Source organism: Saimiri boliviensis, chromosome 4 (genome assembly GCF_048565385.1).
Source record: "Saimiri boliviensis isolate mSaiBol1 chromosome 4, mSaiBol1.pri, whole genome shotgun sequence".
Taxonomy (NCBI): Eukaryota; Metazoa; Chordata; class Mammalia; order Primates; family Cebidae; genus Saimiri; species Saimiri boliviensis.
In genome coordinates this window covers 143,663,529-143,685,330 of record NC_133452.1, presented here as the reverse complement: position 1 = coordinate 143,685,330, position 21,802 = coordinate 143,663,529, and the positions used below count along the sequence as shown (strand labels likewise).

Genomic DNA, 21,802 nt, shown 5'->3' with positions numbered 1-21,802 from the left:
TAGTTCCCCTGCATTTTTCCTAACTTTTATGACATTGATGTATTCAGTCCAGAATGTTGTCCAATCTGAATTTGTCAGATTGTTTCTCTAAGATGACACTCAGAATAAGCACTTTTGGCAGGAGAACTACGTAAGTAATATGGCATTCTTCCCAGTGCACCACATCAGGAGGCCCGTAATGTCAGCTGTACCATTATTGATTTGTGCTGAGTTTGATCATTTGTTAGAGTAGAATTGACCAGATATTTACACTGTAAACATAGTGTTTCTCTTTGTAATTAATAAATCTATTCCCCAACAATCTTTCATCCAGTGGTTTTAAGACCCATTAATATCCCTTGCCTGAATCAATTGTTACATTAGTGTTTGCAACATGGTGATTTTTCTGATTCTGTGATCACCAAGTTATCTTCTTAATAACACAGGAGGGCCCACTTTTAATGAGTGGGATAAGTCCTAAATTACAATCAGGTAAACTTCTCATGAATCTATCTCAGTTCTCATTCCTAGTTTAACAAACTCATGACCTTACCTCAAGACAGTGAAAATACTCTCTCACAGTACATTTTCAGGTCTTATCTTTTCGTTATATACTTCCCAAAAATGACACATAGCTCTTATTTCCACTCAGAGACATGGGGTCAGTCTGGCATCAAAAGGACTTCAGATTGCTTCCCTGAGCTGTCTGTGACAGTCATCCAACCTGCCTGGACCACTGACATGGACAAAAATGGAGACCTAGGTTCACTTTCTAGTCTTCTGGGGATCATAACCTCTTTTTACCAAATGCATGGTGAACTTTCTCATGTGACCCAATTCTCTCTTAACTCATGTTGTTTTAGTAGCTTCTAGTATTTCGGTTTATAGCTTATTTGTTTATTGTTTTCCCTAAATGTCCCTAAATTAGGGAAAACAATAATTTACTTGGTCCCTAATTTTATTTTTCTATTACAGTGTTGCCATAAGTATCTTTATGTACATCCTGATTTTTTCTTTTTTTTTTTTTTTTTTTTTTTTTTGAGACGGAGTTTCGCTCTTGTTACCCAGGCTGGAGTGCAATGGCGCAATCTCGGCTCACCGCAACCTCCGCCTCCTGGGTTCAGGCAATTCTCCTGCCTCAGCCTCCTGAGTAGCTGGGATTACAGGCACGTGCCACCATGCCCAGCTAATTTTTTGTATTTTTAGTAGAGACGGGGTTTCACCATGTTGACCAGGATGGTCTCGATCTCTCGACCTCGTGATCCACCCGCCTCGGCCTCACAAAGTGCTGGGATTACAAGCTTGAGCCACCGCGCCCGGCCTCATCCTGATTTTTTCTTAGGAAAAATTTATGTCATTAAAATAACTAGATTAAATAATATGTATGCTCTTAAGGCATATGAGGCAAGTTTTTAATACAATGTGTTTATGTGATTAAAAAAAAAAAAGAAAAGCTCTTTACCTTTTCCCCAGAAATAAGTATGTATATACACAGAGACAAAGTTTTGCATAACATATCTAGAAGTTCCTGAAGCCATGGGCTCAGGTTCAGAAACTTTAGTTTGCAAAATTTAAATCGGAAAATTCTCAAAACCATATTACCTAAGAAACTCTCTCAGGCTTTCTCTAATCACATCATTCTGCAGTTCCAGATACTAGATTTAGCATCAGCCTTATGACGTCATATGAGTAATGCCAATTGCACAATGGTGTTACAATGGCAGAATTACTAGATGATAGGAATTTTTCAGCTCCATTATAATTTTACGGGACTGCTGTCATGTGGAGTTTGTTATGTGGCATATGACTGGTTTTTGGAATTCAGTGTCTTGAGTCACATGAGAGATGGTCATGTTATCATGCTCTGCATGCATGCATGTGTATGTCCCCCATGCGTATATTGGGGGGAAATTATTTTAATTAAATAGATGTCATTTAATTGAATAATTAACGTCAAAGCCTGTTAGAATAGATACGGTGTTACTACAGAATACCAAGGGAAGTTTTTTATAAATGGGTTTTCCTAAGCAGAGTTACATTGTACTAAAATCCATCCATCCGTCTATCTATTAGGAGAGCATTTAGAAGTACTACTACTTAAAAATGTTGAGCATTCTCAGTTTGACCCAAATTGGTTTAAAGAAAAAAAAATCCTCAAGCAAATCGATTGCTTTGAGGTCTGTTAAGGAATTTACTGAGACTCCAGTACTATCTACTCTGTACTTACTGTAATACTTTATTATTCTAAAATCAACTCAGAACTGATTCCAAGAAAATCCTACGAAAAAAATTAAAGTGAGGAGGAAATAATTCCTTTGTGAAGTGTTTGAGGCAAATTAGAAACCAGGAGACTCTGAATTCAAATCTGGTTCTGTCATTAAATCACTAAAGGACTTGGGAAAATTACCTAAATTCTTTTTGTTCTATCTATTAAATCGAGACTTCAATATCAGTGTACTTTTATAGACCAGGAAAAGGTTTGAGTCCAATAAACTTTTGTTAAATAAAGATTTACTGAACACACTAATATTACAGTGAAAATGTCTAGATTTGGGGAGAACAGCGATTAGATTCATAGATTAGGTGAAGTATGTACTGATTTTTTTAGACGGGTGATTTAGCCACCTTTGTGTGTTTTACTTTTTTGCTTTTGAACTCTTCTCAATCTCATGGCTAGCATTGTAGACAAATTTAAAAGCTCTCAAAATCATACTCATCAACAAAATGGGGTTATAAGCAGCTCTGAATTTTCCTGTCCTAGGCACCATGTGGAATAATGTGGGGCTTCATGGTGCCTTGTGGCTGGAATTTCAGTCACCCTAAATGCATGTCAGAGCACCAGGACTTGTGGCTTACTGGCCTTCAGACAGCTGTGCTGGAGTGGCAGAAACTCTTGAAGTCACGGATCTGCTTTCAAATCCTAGGCTAACCACTAACCTTAGGCTAACTACTTAATTTCTCCAAAACAGGTAAAACTGAGGCTGTTGTGAAATTGAAATGTGATAATAATGTTTCATAATCTAAAAACAAGATATTAGCAAGAGGCAAATATTAATAACAATTGTATATAATACAGCTCAGAAAACAGCAAGACATGGAGTTCTATTTGTAATGATAGTTGGGCCAGGCACCCTGGGAGCCTCTTGCAGTGGTTTACACCTGTAGTCACAGCACTTTGGGAGGATGAGACAGGCAGATCACTTGAGCCCAAAAGTTGAGACCAGCCTGGGCAACATGGCGAAACCTCATCTCTACAAAAAATACAAAAATTAGCCAGCATGGTGACATGCACCTGTGGTCCCAGCTCCGCAGGAAGCTGAGTTGAGAGGATTCCTTGATCCCGGGAGGTCAAGGCTGCAATGAGCCATGATCATGCCACTGCGTTCCAGCCTGGGTGACATGTCAAGACCCTGTCTCAGAAAATATATCATAATAATAGTAGGTCATATTTATTAAGTTCTTACTGTGTGCCAAGCTCTACACAAAATGATTTACATGCACTGTCTCCCTTAATCCTCAAACCAGTACTATAAGATGAGGAAACAAGTTTAGAGAGGTTAATTAACTTTCCCATTGTCACTCACTAGTAAGTAAATGAGCCACTTTTCACAACCAGACTGCTCAGACTAAGATCCAAAGCTCTTAATGAGTATTTGATATGATTATTATGATCACTGTTATTTGTTGAAAACAAGAACAAAAGCACAACCAATAATCTCCTTCATTTATCCTCCTTTGATTTACAGCCTGAGTTAACTTAATCTTTCTGAAATTTGGATTTATTTACTTATAATTTTTAAATCAAAATAATGCATTCTCTTTTTTTTTTTTTTTTTTTAAGAGAGAGTCTTATTCTGTCACCCAGGCAAATCTCAGGGCACCTCCAGTGCACAAGCAATCCTCCCACCTCAGCCCCCTGAGTTGCTGGGACCACAGACACATGCTACTACTCCTAGCTAGGTTTTTTTCTTGTTGTTGTTAAATATGGGGTTTCAGCATGTTTCCCAGGCTGGTCTGGGCCTCAGGTAGTCCTCCCACCTCAACCTCCCAAAGTGCTGGGATTATAGGTGTGAGTCACCACACGTGGCCAATGCATTCTAAATATTAGAAATTTAAACACAAAACTTCAAAGGCAACAGGAAAGTTATCTCCTCTCCCTTTCTCCTGACTGCAAAATCTTACTTCCCACATAAAGATTCTTATGTAGCCTTCCAGAAATTTCCTGTGCATTTAGAGAGATTGTGTGTATACTCTTTTGTTTGTTTGTTTAACACAAATGAGGTTACCCTAAAAATACTCCCTTACAGCTTCTTTTTTTTTTCCCCACTAACACAATATATACATTGTATATTATTCCATATTGGAACATATAAACCTGCCTTTTATTTTTAATGGTCAAATACTCCACAGTGTGGACATGCTGTAATCTATCTAGCCACTTAATGATGGATGTTTACAATAATTTCAGCTTTTTTGCCATTATGAACAGTGCTGTAGTGAACAAGCTGATATGTGTGTCTCTGTGAAGGGACAAAGGCCTTGAGCTAGGAGGGCTGAGTCACTGGGTATGGGCATTTAAAACGTGTACTGAACGACTTACTGTCCCAGGCACCCTGTCTTCACCCTGACTCTTCAGCCCTGAGAAGATTACGTATTTTCACTCTTATCAACATAGTATGTGAAAGATAGTATCTCTTCTGTTAGGGGTCATGCTAAGAATATTTTGTGCTGTTAGCATGTGCTCTTTTCTGTATCATTTATTCACCGTTGTATTGTTTCTTATATTTGTTACAGTTCCTTGATTGTCATTTATTTTGCGGCCACATTTGCTATTCTTTTATAGACTTTTTTTTTGAGGTGGAATCTCGCTCCGTCGCCCAGGCTGGAGTGCATCGGTGCAATCTCGGCTCATTGCAACCTCCGCCTCCTGGTTCAAATGATTCTCCTGCCTCAGCCTCCCAGGTAATTGGTATTACAGGTGCATGCCACTACGCCCTGGCTAAATTTTGTATTTTTTTTTTTTCAGAGACTGGGTTTCACTATGTTGGTCAGGCTGGTCTCAAACGCCTGACCTCAAGTGATCCACCTGCCTCAGCCTCCCAAAGTGCTGGGATTACACGTGCAAGCTACCATACCTGGCCGACAATTCTAATTTTTATGTATTACATTTCACTTTATTGCCTTAGAATTTTGTGTCATGCTTAATTCCCACTCCAAGATTATGAAAACTCTTGCATTTTCTTATGTTTTCGTAGGTTTTTTGAATGTTTAATTTTTGATATATTTTGAAGTTATTTTGGTATAAGAAAGGTGATAGGAGTTCAGCTTAACCTTCTCCAAAATGATAACTTTCTCCTGTCCTAGTATCATGTATGGAATAAGGAGACATTTTTGTCTTAGTCAAACATAGCAGAATGCAAGGCCAGAACACCCTCAGTTCCCCGCATTTTGCTTCCAAAGGAAGCATTTGTCCTTTTGCTGAAATAACTGGTCTGCTTTGCTCCAAGTTACCACATTTTCCTCTGTGATGCTGCTAAGCCTGCTCCTTCAGCTGTCTGCTCTCCTAAACCTCCCCTTCTTCCTCTCCACATTCCAGTCTCCCCAGTTCAGAAAGAAGCCTTTGGCTTCCTGGCTTTCAAGTCACCCTTCTGCCCAGCTCTTTTCTCCTTCTCTTTCTGCAGGGTCATTTGCACTCACAAGCTTCCCTCCCTCCCCTTAATACCTCAGCCCGCTGGAATCCAAGCAGTACCCCCTATGCTGTGCTGGACCAACTCCTGCACAGATACCCAGGGTTGCGATAGCCAAAAACGTGTGCATGCCTTTGCATGCCTTCGTTCAGTTTGACCTGTTCACAGCATCTGACCATTTTGACTAGTCACTCCAGGAGATTCTCCAGCCCTCCTCACTCCTGCCTCCCCTTCTTCTGGCCCTGGCCCAGTTTCTTCTGCTGGCCCTTCCCCTCTGTCCATCTAAAACTCAGGCACTCCCCAAACTTTCATTATTGGTTCCTTTCCTTCCCTGTGATCACATCCACCACCATGACACACCTGTCTCCTGCAAGGATGACTGAAATTTGTCTCCTGTAGTGACATCGCACTTGAGTATGGTGGTTCAGAGCACAGGTGTTGAAACCCGACAAGCCTGAGTTCAGATCTCCACCACTAACTAGCCGTGTGACCCTGAGAAAACCACTTAGTATTTATTTCTCAGCCTCCTTGCAGTGTCCCTCCTCTTGGACTGTGGGGTGGCTGTGGGCAGAGACTAGATTTAGATTAGATTTAGCCATGTTGAATGTCCTCTTGGTGTCAGTTATTACACTGTGCACTTTATGCAGCTCATCTCAGATGAAGTAGGTGTGTGTTTGTATTCTCTTTATATCTCAGTTCAGAGCTATTTGAATTCAAAACCTATTTCTTACCAGTATTTGTTGGTATATCTACAGAAGCTTATGTTCTAGCAGAAGGCAAGCCATGTTCTTCTCGGAAAATCTCCATTCCAGCAGTCTTAACTGCCTGTTCTCTTTCCACTGGCTTAGCCGACTTCTCTCTTTCCTTAGCTTGAGCACAGGGGAGATGGTTGGTCATTGTTTTGTCACTGAGGGACACAGCATCCTTATTCATTCGTTCATCCATTCATTCGTTCACCCATTCATTCATTGGACAAATATTTATCCTTGTCTTTGTGCCAGACTTTCACCCAGGTATTGGGATTCATGCTAACAAGGGGCAGACTTGACCCTCGAGGAACCAGGTGGGAGAGTGTTGTGAAGCAGCAAAGTAAGTACAGGGGCCAGGGAAGACCCAGGGCAGGGAGGAAGGGACTCCAGAGCACAATTGGCAAGAGGCAGGGCTTGCGACGTGAGCCTTGGAGAAATCGAGGCAGCAACCTCGTGAGACCTCGACCATGTACTTGGACCTGTGCTGGGGGAGGAGCCTTTCCAAGTGTAATCAGAGGTGTGATGAGGATTTGTTTTTCCACAGCTCCCTGTTTTTCTGTACTGATGTCTGCAAAGACCATTGGTTCATTTGCCACCCTCTCAGAGTGTCTGGATATCAGGGACTGTTTTTTCTTAACTGCAGAACCTAGAACAATGCCTGATCCACAGCAGGTGCTCAGCAAGAGTTTGCTGGGTGAATGAGCGGGTGTTACAATGCAGGGCATATGAGTAAAAGGGTCTACTTGTTCTTAAAACAAAAGCATGAACTCTCAAGCTACGTATATCTTACTCATTTGTTTTCTTTGAAGAACAAGATCCATTTTCTAAATACGAGATGGCTTAAATTAATTTACTAAAATGTTAATAAGATTGCTCTTTATAAAATATAAGCAAGACTTTTTGTTTTTCTATAGTTTGAACGGCATCTCCACAAAGCAAAATCAATCCTTATGGCTATGTGCCTATTAATATAGGTCCCTTTTGGACACTAGGATGTTTAATATCTACTGCCTTCAAATGGGGAAAAAGAAAAATGTAACTTCTGTTCCATTAAAGGAACAGCTCTTTTAGAGAAGGAAGAGAGATGATCCAGTTTTAATTTTGAACCCCTTTATTGTGAAGTTCCATGTCACTCACCATGTATATCCTGCTTTAGATTGTTGGGGTTTATTTATTTGAATACCTGAAAAGTAGACATCTTGGGATCATTACCTTTAAGATATATATGAAAAATATTTGTCTTCAATGCAGGCAAGTCTGAAGATAAGAAAATGGACTAGATTACCACTTAGTTCCTTCTATAAAAGCTTTGATGCACAAGGAAAAAAGTATGACTTTTGGTTCTTACTCTTTCTTAAAAATTAACGAGAGAAAATTGTATATATTTATGGTGTGCAACATGATATTGTGATAGATGTGTAACTTGTGAATGATTTAGTTAATTCAGTTACCACATCTATTAATTCACATGCTTACCATTTTTTTATCGTGAGAACATTTGAGGTCTACTTTCTTAGCAATTTTCAAGTATGCAATACATTATTATTAACAATAGCCCCCATGTTATACAATAAATCTCCAGTGGTTCTTATTATTCTTAACAGCTCAAGTGGAGCATTAAATAAGATCCAGGCTTGCTTTCTTATTTAGTTTTCAGACTGTTTTTGTCCCATTTTGTTTATTTCTAGTCACAAAACTGCACAGCCAAAAGATGAGGAATGCCCACTTCTGTGCCATACACTTTATTTTTTGTATCTAAAGGGGAAGATAAGGGGTGTGGGAATAGAGAGAAAACTGAGGTTTGATGTAAAATTCAAAATTGGAGATTGTAGAGGCATAGCAGAATTACTCAGCAGTAAGCTTATTCTCCAGAAATTTTTTTTTTTTTTTTGCCAATTTTATTGCATTGGTGCAATTCCTTTTGAATAGGAAACCTTTGCTTTACTATATATGATTATGGATATAATAATAATAGCAGTTGCCATTTAATGAATTGCTTATATGCTACACACTATATAACCTGTTTTCACTAAATTTAAACAAAAAAAAATGCATGCCACTGAAAGCTGCAGAATTCTACATTTAAGTATTTAAGATTATTTTTCCAACAGCTGACAGAGGCTGCTGTGCAGGGATAGAACACAGAGAACCTTTCATTTATGCATCATAAATGCTGGAATTACAACACAGCACATTTTATTTTCTCTTTCTTTCCTCCAACCATGTCCCCATAGGCTCTGGATTAGCCAGCTAGAGGCTTGATCCCTGAACGACTTTCTAAATAAATGCACATTAGCTGTAGGTTAGTTTTGGTAGCACATGGAGCCTAAACCCTGGAGAGGAAAGGGAGGTGAAGGGAAGAAAAAGCTTTAGCAATGAAGTAATATAAATCTGCCAGGTACTTTCACTTAAAATCTAAGATTTATGCTTTCATTATAGTCTCTACAACTGTATATAGCAAATGCTAGATTATAAAAATAAAGCATGCATGCAGATTAAATCTTTAACAATAAAAATTTCTCTATAACATAAAATATTCCCCACTCTCAGGCTGTGGCCTCTTTCAATACTGATACATTTCAGCTAAAGAATATAGAAGGTCCATGAATGTCAAGCAAAATTAGATTTAACTGGTGATTTAGTTGTTTTATAGGCCACACTGATTACTGTCCTCTCTCATGGCTGATTAAAGGATGAGCTTTAACAGTGGTTCTCAAACAGGGTCACCATTTTAAAATACACATATTCAAGCTCAAGTTCTGAGCCCCTGGGTTCTCCTAAAGTTATGGCTGTAAACCACTCTTAGGATGAAAAGAGATGTGTATAATATGCATCTAAAGTATTGATGGATTTTCAATATCTAGAGGGCTTATGGCCACTTACAAGTTTATTCTCAGTTTAATGATCAGTTTATTAATTTTACATATCTAATAAATGAAACTTTAAAATGGATTTTTGTTAAACATTTAAGCATTGATTAAAAGCTAAATTATATTTCCATAACCAATTTAAAAAGCAGTTACTAATCTAATATGGCTGCTTCTATTAAAGTCTTCAGACACCTTCAAGGGTAACTAAAACAACAAAAAAAGGTCACTACAAAACCAGTTACTACATTTACAACTCAACCGATTTTAAAATATTAACATCATTGGCTTAATTCAAATCTTCATTCTTTCTACATAATATCATAGGGGTTCAGAAATGTCACATTAATTAATACCTGTCTCAGCTTAATAACAAGAAAAAAAAATAGCTGCAGTTACAGGAACTGGAGGAGATAGCACCTGATTCCCAGGCAGGGCACTGGTCACCAGTCTGGGCTGCCTCATTATAGGCAAAGTTCATTTGTTATAAAGTTTACTTATTACAAAGTATGTTTGGGGATGCGGGGAGTATTTGTTGCCTGGTTCAACAGGAATGCTATTAACAGCAATAAGGAACAAACGGGATCCATATGAAGCAAGGAGTTCTCTTGGAGACAGACTGAGTCTAAGATGCCAGTATTGTGTCTTCTGGGTACATTCAGCAAGCAGGTGACCATGCAGACCTAGAGCTCAGAGGCTACTGGGCAGGAGACCCGAGTTTGGAAGTCATCTGATAAGAGGTGAAACTGGACTACATTGCCTAGAGGGAGTGACCAGAGAGACAAGAGGCTGAGAAGAGCAGTAGAAAGAAGAGAGTTGCAAGGTGTGGTATTGGCCACATCTCTTACAGAGAGTTCACAGGGTGGTCAGTTGAGCTGTGCCCATGGGAAAGAATGGAATTAGCTCACAGGAGCCTGAAGCCAGGGCATGATCAGGAGGCAGGGGCACTGGACCTAGAGGAGCAGTGTGGTGGTGAAGAGCAGAAGAGGACAGGATGTGGTCAGGAGGCAGGAGCACCAGACCTAGAGGAGCAGTGTGTTGGTAAAGAGGAGAGGACAGGATGTGATCAGGAGGCAGGGGCATCAGACCTAGAGGAGCAGTGTGGTGGTGAAGAGCAGAAGAGGACATGATATGATCAGGAGGCAGGGGCGTCAGACCTAGAGGAGCAGTGTGGTGGTGAAGAGGAGAGGACAGAACGACCATTTGAAAATCTAGGGAATGGGCAGATGGGTCCATGTGGGGTTGTGTTTTGTTTTCTTTGGATTTTAGGTTGTGGTTTTTATAAGGATGTGAAGATTATATTGTGTGTGTTGACTAAGTGGGAAAAGCCAATGCAAAATAAATCATTGGCGACACCATACAGCATAGAAAACTATTCACGGAGCCTGGTCTTAGGGCAACAAGGGAAAAGTAGAATTTCCTACACGAGTCCTCAATACGTCAGGGAAGAAAAGAGGGAGAGAACAAATGAGAGCTATGTAGGACAATTCTAAGGCAAAGAAGTTGAAGAAGCTCACATTTTCTTTTCCTACCTTGTCATTCCTCTTTCAACCTGAGTTTTTAAACTTGTAATTGTATAATCAAATATTTCCATTATTTCTCTCATGTTTTTGTTTATATGGCATGAAAATTCATCTTAACTGGGCCTGATCCTTTCAAAAAATTAAATGAAGAGAACAAAACTCTGTGCATAAAGTCTGTGTTGTAGGATTAAGATGTGTTGCTTGAGAAAAGTGAAAAGGGTTCAGTAGTGGTGGATGTAGGGATGTTGAGGGGCATTCCATTAAGAATGAGTTCAAGGATAGCTGTACAGCAATGATAAGAAAGGGGAGTGACACACTTCACTAGCAAGACCAATCACTCTTGTTTTACAATGTTCTGGCACAGATGGGAGAGAGGTTGGTGCCATCTTCTCCAGGCTAGGATTGGCAAGGAGAATGCAGCAATAGAAGTCAGGTGAAGCAAGGGTATTCACGAGAGAATCACTGCAGTGATGGGTCACCAGTTCTAAGCTGGCAGAGCAGCTGGGAAGCTGGAGGGGACTCTGGGCTAGGAGAATAGGAGGAACCAGTGAACCAGAGGTTATACTGAGGAAGAGCAAGCTCAGGGGTGACAGCCTGAGAAAAGTGGGAGGATGGAGACTGAGTCAAAGTCTAGGGCTCAAATATGTTCTAAATGGTGGTGAGATCCAAGTTGCAACCTACCTAAGGTTGGATAACATTAGGGATGCAATGAGGATCTACCCTGAGGATGCTGGGGCCTACATAGAGCCAGGCTCTTCGAAGATCCTTAGCATAGATGCTGAGCATGAAACTGCAGGCTGAATTTTGACAGGAAAACTGAGCTAGGCATGGACATTGTCACAAGAAGGAAATCATGAGACAACAGTTACACACTGAAGAAGAAAGTCAGTACTGCCACAGTGTACACCTGTACCACCACGCATGATAACCCTGGAGAAGAGCTACTGTGTGGAGCAGCAGGAGGTGTAAACTGCAGAGGAATCCATGGGTTCTGCAGAGACCTCTAGGGTTAGCGGCCCTTCAGATTTCATTGATAATCAGCTCCTGTAAGATGTTGGCATTGTCAGATTAGCTCAATAAATAAATCTCTTTATTTAGCTGAGTCATAATTTGTGGTTCTGTGTTGAGATTTACCCTTGTTTGTTTCTGCTTAAGAAACTGGTTTGTGTCCAGAAGTAAAGGAAATTGGTTATTCTGAGTGACTGGCATAGTAAGATTCTGTCTGCCATACCTATCTCCTATGATTAGGCACAGTAAGAAATTATTGATAAACAGACCCATAGTCTAAAGTGTGTTGTAAGCATAATTTGGCAAAATATTATAAAACCCAACTTAGTCATGCTGTTTCTCTGAAAATGAAATGCAGCGTTACCATAGGATGCAACAATTACACTTCTGGCTCTATACTCAAAGGAAGTGAAAACAGGATCTTGACTAGGTCTTTGTACCCCTGTGTGGGTAGCTACGTTTCTCACAGTAGCAAACAGGTGCAACCCAAGTGTGCATGGATGGATGATTGGATAAACAAAATGTGGGCTATACATACAATGGAATATTACGCAGCCTTAAAAAGGAAGGGAATTCTGATACATGTACAACACGGAGGAATCTGGAGGACATTGCGCTCAGTGAAATAAGCCAGGCACAAAAGAAGAAATACTGTGCCATTCCACTTATATGAGCTAGTAAAGTCAAATTCGTAGCGATAGAAAGTAGAAAGGTGGTTGCCAGGGGTTGGGGGATGCCAAGCAGGGAGGATGGGGAGTTGGTGTTTGATGGGTATTGTGTTTCAGTTTTGGAAGATGAAAAAATTTTGGAGATGGATAGTGGTGTTAGTAGAAAAATAATGTAAATTTACTTCATGCCACTGAAATGTACACATAATTACAGTTTAAATGGTAAATTTTGTTATGAATAATTAAACACTTTTTTTAAATACATGAATAGGTTTCTGGAATAGGGCTTTAAATGGCAAATTACATATTATATATTTTATCATAATAAGGGGAAAAAACTTAGCTCTAACTTTGAGTTATTGAGGGATGTTTCCTCTTTTCTTTCTTTTTCTTTTTTTTTTTTTATTTTGCAATCATGCATTTACTTCTCAGTGAGAAGAAAAGCAGCAAACTCATGACCTATAGATCATTTTCTAGTCTAACAAGGGCATGTAAAAATACATGCTTTATTCAGCTTTTGAAACAGCAGATTTGAACTGCCAGTAAACTTCTTTTCTTAAAAGGAACTCACTGTATTTCAACCCTGTGTAGCAGTGAGGCACAATCAGAGGAAACTCTTTTTTTGAGACAGAGTCTCACTCTGTCGTCCAGGCTAGAGTGTAGTGGCGCAATCCCGGCTCACTGCAACCTCCACCTCCCAGGTTCAAGGGATTCTTCTCCTGCTTCAGTCTCCCGAGTAGCTGGAACTGCAGGTTTGTGCCACCACACCTGGCTAATTTTTTGTATTTTTAGTAGAAATGGGGTTTCGCCGTGTTTTAGCCAAGATAGTCTTGATCTCCTGACCTCGTGATCCACCCACCTTGGCCTCTTAAAGTGCTGGGATTATAGGTGTGAGCCACCATGCTGGGCCAGAGGAAACTTTTGATCCCACTTATTTTGTGCATTTCTTCTATCTCTGTCTGGGTCAGAATAGGTAATACACGTAAAACTATGAAGCTCTCTATCAGCTAAGGCACCCCCATGGTGGTAGCAGATTCTGCAACCTCCTTCCAGTGGGCTGGTCAAGACCTGACATCCTTCAGAGGTGACAGAGCACCCTGAGGCAGAGGCAGCTGCCCCATCCTTGCTCCTATTCAGAAGAAAACTCTGAAAAGAAAATTTTCATTGGAAATACCACTGCTTAATCATTTTTGTAATTTTTTTTCTTTTTCCTACTCTGTAACTTCAAGTTCCCCTGAGCCTGGGTCAAAGCTGCATCCTGAGACAGGAAACCTGTGAGGCCCCTGCCTGCCCCGCAGAGACTTAGTGCAGGCCAGCCCTGGAAACTAGGCCCAGGCATCCTTGACCTTGAGGCTGAGATGGCAGCTTCCCTCCCTAGCTTCTCCTCAGCTTTACTGCAGCCTCATGGTGCTGTTTTGGGGAAAGCTATTTCCTCTTGGGGCTGTAAAATAAATGTACTGAGAATGCTGATATAGGACGCCTTTCTTTCGCCAAAAATAGCCTGATTCCCCACCCTGGCCTGGCCTCTACTCCTATCTCCTGTGTGACCTGTGTGCTCTTCTCTCGGGGTTTTGCCCACATTGCCTGGATGATAACAGTAAGTGTTTTCATTTTCTGTTTCATTCAGTGTTCCAAGGGAAGACAAGGAGTAAAGGGAAGTCACTGTTGATCCACATTTCAGCTAAATTTTCACTTGGTTGCAATTTTATCTCAGTAAGCCATGCCTTGCAACCAGACTTGTGGCGGTTCATAGGCGCTGCCTGCAGACCTCGTTAGGCTCTTCTTTTGGGATGTTTTGAATACATGTTGGAAAGTGGTGTGTGTCGTGAGCAAGTGAGAGAATCACCTGACGGTCCCTGCTTTCAGAAGCACTGTGCCCATGTGGGCACAGTCTGTCCAGGACCCATCCTTATGTGTGTGGAGAATGTCCTGAGTATGTGTTGGTTCCTCCAGGTTTTCAAGGGGACTCTGAAAGCGTCAGCAACAGAAGCCTGCAAAACAGAATAGAGAGAGACAGGTGTTTATTAGGCAGTGTTAGATGGGCAGATATGTGAAAAGTAAAATGGTGCAAAGGCGACGGACAGGATGTTCACATAGACCTGGGCGAGTGTAGATAAGAATGTAGCAGTGTCAGTGCTACACTGAAGCACTGACATCCACTGAGTAACTGTGCTGTTTACTAGAGTGGATTCCTCACCAGCTGTCTTTGTGGTGGTTAAAAAAGGTTCTCTGTTCCCATGACAGTTAAGGGGCAGTGACAGACTAGGTAGCAAAGCAATTTCTAAAGTTCACTTTGAGGACCACTTCTATTAAATGTAGAATGCAACTTGATTTGAGGTGTGCAGAATTGATTCTTCTTTCCCTGCCATTTCACATGAACTATGTAAAGTCAACCCTCATCTTTTTGTGCTTTATCTTGTGTGGTTGTTTTTTTTTTTTTTTGGCTTGTAACTTTTTTGAACTTTACTGAAAATAATTTGAGGGAATAAATGTCTTTAGGTTTTTCTTCTCATTCTTGAGGTATTTGATATCAATGCTAAAAGTGAATTCATTTGCTTTTGTTTTTCCCTTTTGAACATTATAAGAGAAGGGAATTGCTCGCTTTTACCTATTAAAACGATAGTTTGGTTCACTAATGATGTGCATCCTTTAATATGTAGAAATTATACCTTAGTTTAAAAAGAAAAAGAAGCTCTAGATAGGTCAGCTTTGCACATATTTTCATTTGGATTAAGAGGTAGCACTAAATACATTAAATATAACATCCTCACTGAAGATTGGTGAATGTAGAAGGAGGCCAGGTTTCAGCCTGAATGGGTTACCTTTGTCAGATGGGGCCCAGGCTGTCTGCTTCTGGTCATGCTCGGTGATTCTCAGCCTATCTTACTTCCAGCCTTCCATTAGCAGCACTTATTCTTAGTTGATCCAGGTTGTCTTCTGACACCGTTCCCAGTATTGCATCTCCCCAGAGGCCTACGTTCTGTATCCTCACTAGGGAAAAGATCATTTGTACCAATATACATAATGACTGCCATAAGAAAATGTAAGCCAGAGAAAGAACAAGGCTGAGTCTTTCTAATTCTACCTAGTCTGGTGTCTTGCTTGAGGACGGGATGTAGAGAAATGGGAAGGATATGGAACAAGAAGCAGGATGGAAAACCTAAATGTTTCCCAGTCCCTTTTACAGGATCACAATTGCTAGACTATGAAGTCCATCTTTATTTAAATACCCATTTAAAAAACTTTCTGTTATGAATTATCTCTAGTTTTTTTCTTTCTTTCTTTCTTTCTTTTTTTTTTTTTTGAGACAGAGTTTCCCTCTTGTTGCCCAGGCTTTGGAGTGCAATGGCGTGATCTTGGCTTACTGCAACTCCATCTGCCAGGTTCATGCAATTCTGCAGCCTCAGCCTCCCAAGTAGCTGGGATTACAGGTGCGGGCCACCACGCCCGGCGAATTTTTTGTATTTTTAGTAGAGACGGGATTTCACCGTTTTGGTCAGGCTGGTCTTGAACTTCTGACCTCAGGTGATCTTCCTGCCTTGGCTTCCCAGGTGCTCAGATTACAGGCGTGAGCCACCGTGCCCAGCCTTTTTCTGTATTTTTCATTCTTCCCTACACCCACTAATGCTGAAAATAAAAAATTTACTTTTAGAAGCTTAATTTTAAAAAAAGTTATGATTAGGAATGCCTGAATAATTTTATTAAGACCCATATGAGAATTCCTACACCCAGGTGTTACCTTTCAAATTATTTGCCTTAGAGGGTCTGTTTACTCCAATAAACTTCCTTTTCAGAATGGCCTTCAGTTTGAGTTTATGATACACACACGAAAATTGAGTAGTATAGTGACCTCTTTCTTCATACTTGACTGTGAATAACTTTTGACTGTTACCAAAAGATAAATCTACCCTCAAAGGATGAAACTGCCAACACAGACAATACACAAAAGAAAGGATATGTGTTTCATTCAATAAATACTGAGTGCCTACTGTGTTGCCAAGTGTTGTGCTAGACACCAGGGATATAAGATGAAAAGACAATTTTAGTCACTGCTCTTAAGCTGCTGACACTCTTAGGGGAAGGCAGACATCCTCACAAATAATTAAATAGTTTAAAAAATAAAAAGTAGTGACATGTATGGGCACTACTCCAGGGTGAGGAGTGGCTTTCAGAAATGTTTTAAACAAAGACATCATCTCCAGAAGCATTATTCCCCAAGTTGGCAGTCTTGAGGAGCTTACGAGGCCTAGTATCTTCCTTGAAAGAAATCTTTCTTCATTTCCTGATAATCACTTCTCATCCCCATATGAATACAGCTGACCTGTTTGTAAGAGTATGACACAGACACTGCTATGTGTGTTAACTTGTCCTCTAGCTGTTCAGAGAAGACAACAAGTCACAGCATCTGGTGACTCTAGTGGGATTTTTTATTTTTATTAGTCACTGAAATAACCTGGTGCCAAAAGGATATATTTGACAGCTGTAGCTAAAAGGACTAAAGAAAATACTTAAATGAAAGATTCCTCAAGACAGAGCAGCAGGACAGAAACAGCATGTCCTAACAAGACAACATAGGAGACTGGGTCTAGAAGTCAAACAAACATCCTTCCCCCAAATTATCATTGTGATAGCACCGAGAGCTTGTGTCTCACTGAATGGTGCTCCTGCAGAGACAGGCAGTACCTAGGAAGAGATCATCCTGGAGAGCTGGGTAGGTTTTCTAGTCAGATATCTGAGTTCCAAGCAGTTAAAATGTTAGGATTCAAGACTCCTCCAAGGACATGATTATCCTTACCTGTCACTGCATTACTAGGAAAATTTCTTTCTTCAGTCTTTAAGAGGACTGTGTCATTTGAGGACAGCCTTAAGAAGATACTAAGTAGCAGAGAAACTGTCCGCTCATCTGTGATTTCAGCAGTGGTCACACCTGTTAAGAGCAGAGTTCTTTTAAACACACAGGGGTCCTCTGGCAGTTGCTGATGGTGCAACTGTATTTGCACTTTTCTGTATTTTCCCTTCATATTGCCATTCTCAAGTTGAGTGCACATGTGTGACATTTACACAGTAGGGGATCTATTGAGATATTTCCAAAGCGCCAACAATCCTAATCAAAATGTGTACTACTGAAATAAGTTATTTGGAGAACTCAAACAAGTATCTTCCTATGGACAATGCTAGTCATTTGTAATTATGTGAAGAGAGCCTTGGGGAAATGTACAGGAGCTTTTGGAAGTAATGCCTCGGCCTCCATGCCGTTGTAGATAAAATTATATTCCCACACTTTTAGAAATCCAAGATACACATTCACCAAAACGTTTAACCACTGTGAAAGAAACAGATAAGCAGCTGTCATTATCCTTGTGTTCAAGATGAAGGCCAAAACCTCATTTTCAAAGGCAAATCTGTCAGGTCATAACATAAGCACACTTCCTTTGGTGCTTCAGGCCTCAGTAACAGCCAAGACTTATTTCTAAACCACACTGCTCATCAGGGTGCGGTCTATGAAAACTGCCCAGGCAACCTCCTTCCCATTGGTTCCTGAGGACGGGAGGAACAGACTGCAGACAGGTGAGTACTCAATTTGATTATCTCAGATGAAGCTTAGAAAACCCAGCAAAGGTTAACAGACAATGACACTGGTAGCACAAAAGAAGCCATTTCCGATAATTTCTTAGTATTCCATACCAACAATCCGTTTCTACCACCTTAAAACTTAATAGTGTAAAACGGCCACCGTATATGTTGTAACTCACAGATTATCTGGCCTGGGAATGCCGACAGGGCACGTGCGATCAGCCTTAGCTGGGAAGACTGGAACGCCGGGCGTACTCAGATGGCTGCGGTTTGGAATCATCCGCAGACGAGTGTGGTGCCTAGGCCAGGATCAGCAGCAGCTCTAGAGCAGAACGTCTGTATGTGGCCAGTGCTTCCTCACATCGTGGTAGCCTCCGAGAAGTTTGACTTCTTACTTGGTGGGCAGAACTGCAGAGGAGAGCGTTCGGGAGAACAAAACAGAGTTGTGTGGCCTCTTGTGAAATAGCTTTGGAAATACGTAGTTTCATTTCTGCCATCATTTGTTGGTCAAAGCAGTCACAAGCTTAGATTCAAGGAGCCGGAACATAGACCCCCAATTCTTAATGGCAGGGGTGTCACAAAATGTGTGGCCCTGTTTTAAAACCACCACAGGCCCCCCTCCCCCCTTAGTATTCCACCAGCCCTTTATCCCGGAAACCTCAGGAAATGGTTTTTCCTAGTTATCTTCTTTAATTCTTCTCTCCAAGCAAAGGATGAGGCTGGCATGTGTTGAAGTGCCAGTGGAGGGCGCTGTGACTGACTAGAAAGCCTCTGTACATTTTAAAGGACAGTTGTTCAAACGGAGGTGGGAATGAAGTCCTCATGTTTCCAGATTTCCCATTTTAATGTGAAATTGGATGTTTAAATGTAGCTTCACAGTGTTTTAAAAGCACAGCATGAGCTCTGGGTTTATGCTGTTGTCTATGCACTGGCTCTGAGCCCCTCTATGAAAGACCCAGAACTCATAAAACAGGCAGTATTTAAGATCACACATTTATATTTATCCCCAGAAATTTCCACATTGGGGTCTGGAATGCCCTTCCTTATTTAAATACTGCTTACTTTAGATCATATTTGCAAAGAATGCTTGTAACTGAGAATCTAGGCTCTCAATAAATAGACCGCATCCTTCCTTCATCTGCACATGAATGGCAGCATTTTGTACATTAATTATGTGTATGATGTCTCTAAGCTGAATTGGCTGAGGAGCAGAACTTTAATGATTAGCTGTATAAAACTGAAAGACAGCTTCAATTTTGATGCTAAGGCTTGCTTGTCTTTTAGATTCTCAGCTCTTCTCAATGATTGTTAGAATTTAAACCCGTCCTAAGCATGACAACATCTGTTCGAAAGAGAGGGGAGTAATACATGTTTATATATACACACCTTAATTTAGTATTGGGGACCTTTCAGTTAGCCAATACTAGTCTTTAGTTAAGTATAAAGACTAAAGAAAAGTTACAGAAAGATAGACCAAATGAATAGTGACCAAGAGAAGATTTAAGAAATCTGAAGCTAAAAATTTATTTTTTCTGCCTGCCCTCCTTGAAGTAATCATTAACTAAGTTTATAAATAGCCTCCTTCCTCTGAGAAGAAATGTCCTAGTGACACCAAACAGGATGCAGCTCACTGAATGCTCTTCCCTTTCATATTGAAACTCGAGCTTTTGTGAAGACTGTCATTGTGCATCCCTCTGTCTCATTACCACTCTGGGTGGAGCTGGAAGCGGGACAGATGCATATGGTCCTCATTTTAAAGGTGGCACTGTCCTTCGTAACATGGCTGATGCCCTGTAGGGGGAAATTAGTTGTGTTTTCTCTGTGCAGGTGAAGTTTTAATGATTTTTTGATATTCTGTAGAGCTCTCACTGCAAATGCATTATAAGATCTAAACACCGCCAGGCGAGGTGGCTCACGCCTGTAATCCCAGCACTTTGGGAGGCCGAGGTGGGTGGATCACGAGGTCAAGAGATCGAGACCATCCTGGTCAACATGGTGAAACCCCGGCTCTACTAAAAATACAGAAAAATTAGCTGGGCATGGTGGTGCGTGCCTGTAATCCCAGCTACTCAGGAGGCTGAGGCAGGAGAATTGCCTGAACCCAGGAGGCGGAGGTTGCGGGTGAGCCGAGATAGCGCCATTGCACACCAGCCTGGGTAACAAGAGCAAAACTCCGTCTCAAAAAAAAAAAAAAAAGAAAAAAAAAGAAAGAAAAGAAAAGATCTAAACATCAGCAGCTGATTGTGGAAGACTCCATTTTTTTTTTTTTTTACCCCAAGTTAAAAAAACAGAATGTTTCCAGACAATCTACTGAGGAAAACATCAGGTCTGACAATAAGAGGGAACTGAGAGAGCGAAGAGGAGGCAGCTTTCTGCAGTTTGCACACTAGATCGCAGTTCTCACAGAATCCTGGAGCTCAGGACAAGACGAGAGCTTCCTCCTTGACCTGCATTTACCCCAGGCCTCGAAACAAAGCCCCCGATCTATAGCTTCCAGTGTCGCTTCACAGATCTTTTCATGCAACAGCAACCCATACTGCCAGGAGTCTACCAGTGGTCTCTAGGACACCTTCCTATTGAAAGCAACTCTATGTCTAACCTGCCTTAAAGCAGGTTACAGCTATATTTTGAAAGCCACTGCATTAATTCAGAATGTATGTTTTTATCAAAGGGATTTCTCTTTTGCATACGTATTAAAACATAAGCCGTACACTCAGAACAATGGACTATTTTATAGAAGGTGATTAGCACATAGTACTCACTCAAAGAATTTGTAAATGAAAAAACAAGCTGAAAATAAGAAATATTATTGATCACTGGTACTCATTAACTGTTCAAAAGCATAATTTAGTTGAATTTCAAACGTGTTAATGTAGGCTATTCACTGAAAAGAAAAGGATTGTAATTTTACACATCATATTTAACTCTTAAGTGTGATGTCTTTAATGCAAGTATTTTTCTTAGAACTCCTATTGTATGACTGATTAAAACTTTATAATTCATTAGCCCTACACGTCTTGAGAACATGGATGAATGTGCTGATACAGAGTGTAGAACCTTGGGCTAGCTCAAGGGTAGCCTAAGAGAATATTGCAGACAGAAGGTTCAAGTTCCTTGAGCAGTGCCCAGAGCATATCTCCGTATATAGCAAGCATAACAGCGTTGATGTGTCTAATTGGAGTGTTGTATTAACAAACGGGTAATGGCACAGAGTACAGGAAATGTCATTACATCTCTGGCAAATTCATATTGAAAGGAAGAAGGACAGATGGTTGAAAACAGCCATAAAATATTCTATTACATGTCTGCAGAAATCATTAGACAGCAGTTAAAGAGATGTTATTAATGGATCAGATTCACTTGGGGAGTCATGTTTGTATAATGCACATTAAAGCAATGATACTTCTGGTATTTTTAATGTAGTCAGGGCCAAAGACAAACATGTCTTTCTGAGTAATTAGAAAATGGATTTATAGGCAGTGAAGAAGCTGCTCTCCAGCTTGACTCCAGATCATTTGGGGAGGTTGTTTTTATCATCTAATGTCAGAGTAGAACATAACTGACTGCTAGCCCTATATAGGTCACTGAAAAAATACCATATTGCTTTATTAGTGTTTTAGGGGAGATAAGAAGTAATAAAATTAGTGTTTCTGAAAATCATGAAGGAATAATTTTAATCTCTCAAGTGCCTTAACGTGTCTCTTTAGAATTAATACAAACTTCAGAGTTTTGATTTTGTGAGCGTGA

The 21,802-nt window shown here is 40.5% G+C and overlaps 1 protein-coding gene and 1 long non-coding RNA gene across 3 annotated transcripts in view; one reads left to right on the top strand and one right to left on the bottom strand.

Moving 5' to 3' along the window:
* Window positions 1-21,802, top strand: part of LYRM4 (LYR motif containing 4) — a 155,410-nt gene that overhangs the window by 68,999 nt on the left and 64,609 nt on the right. The window lies entirely within an intron of this gene.
* Window positions 13,000-17,457, bottom strand: LOC141584386 (uncharacterized). Its single transcript, XR_012517419.1, has 3 exons — window positions 17,277-17,457; window positions 15,304-15,472; window positions 13,000-14,472 (listed from the first exon to the last, which is right to left on the bottom strand). It is a non-coding gene; the product is annotated as an uncharacterized LOC141584386 (long non-coding RNA).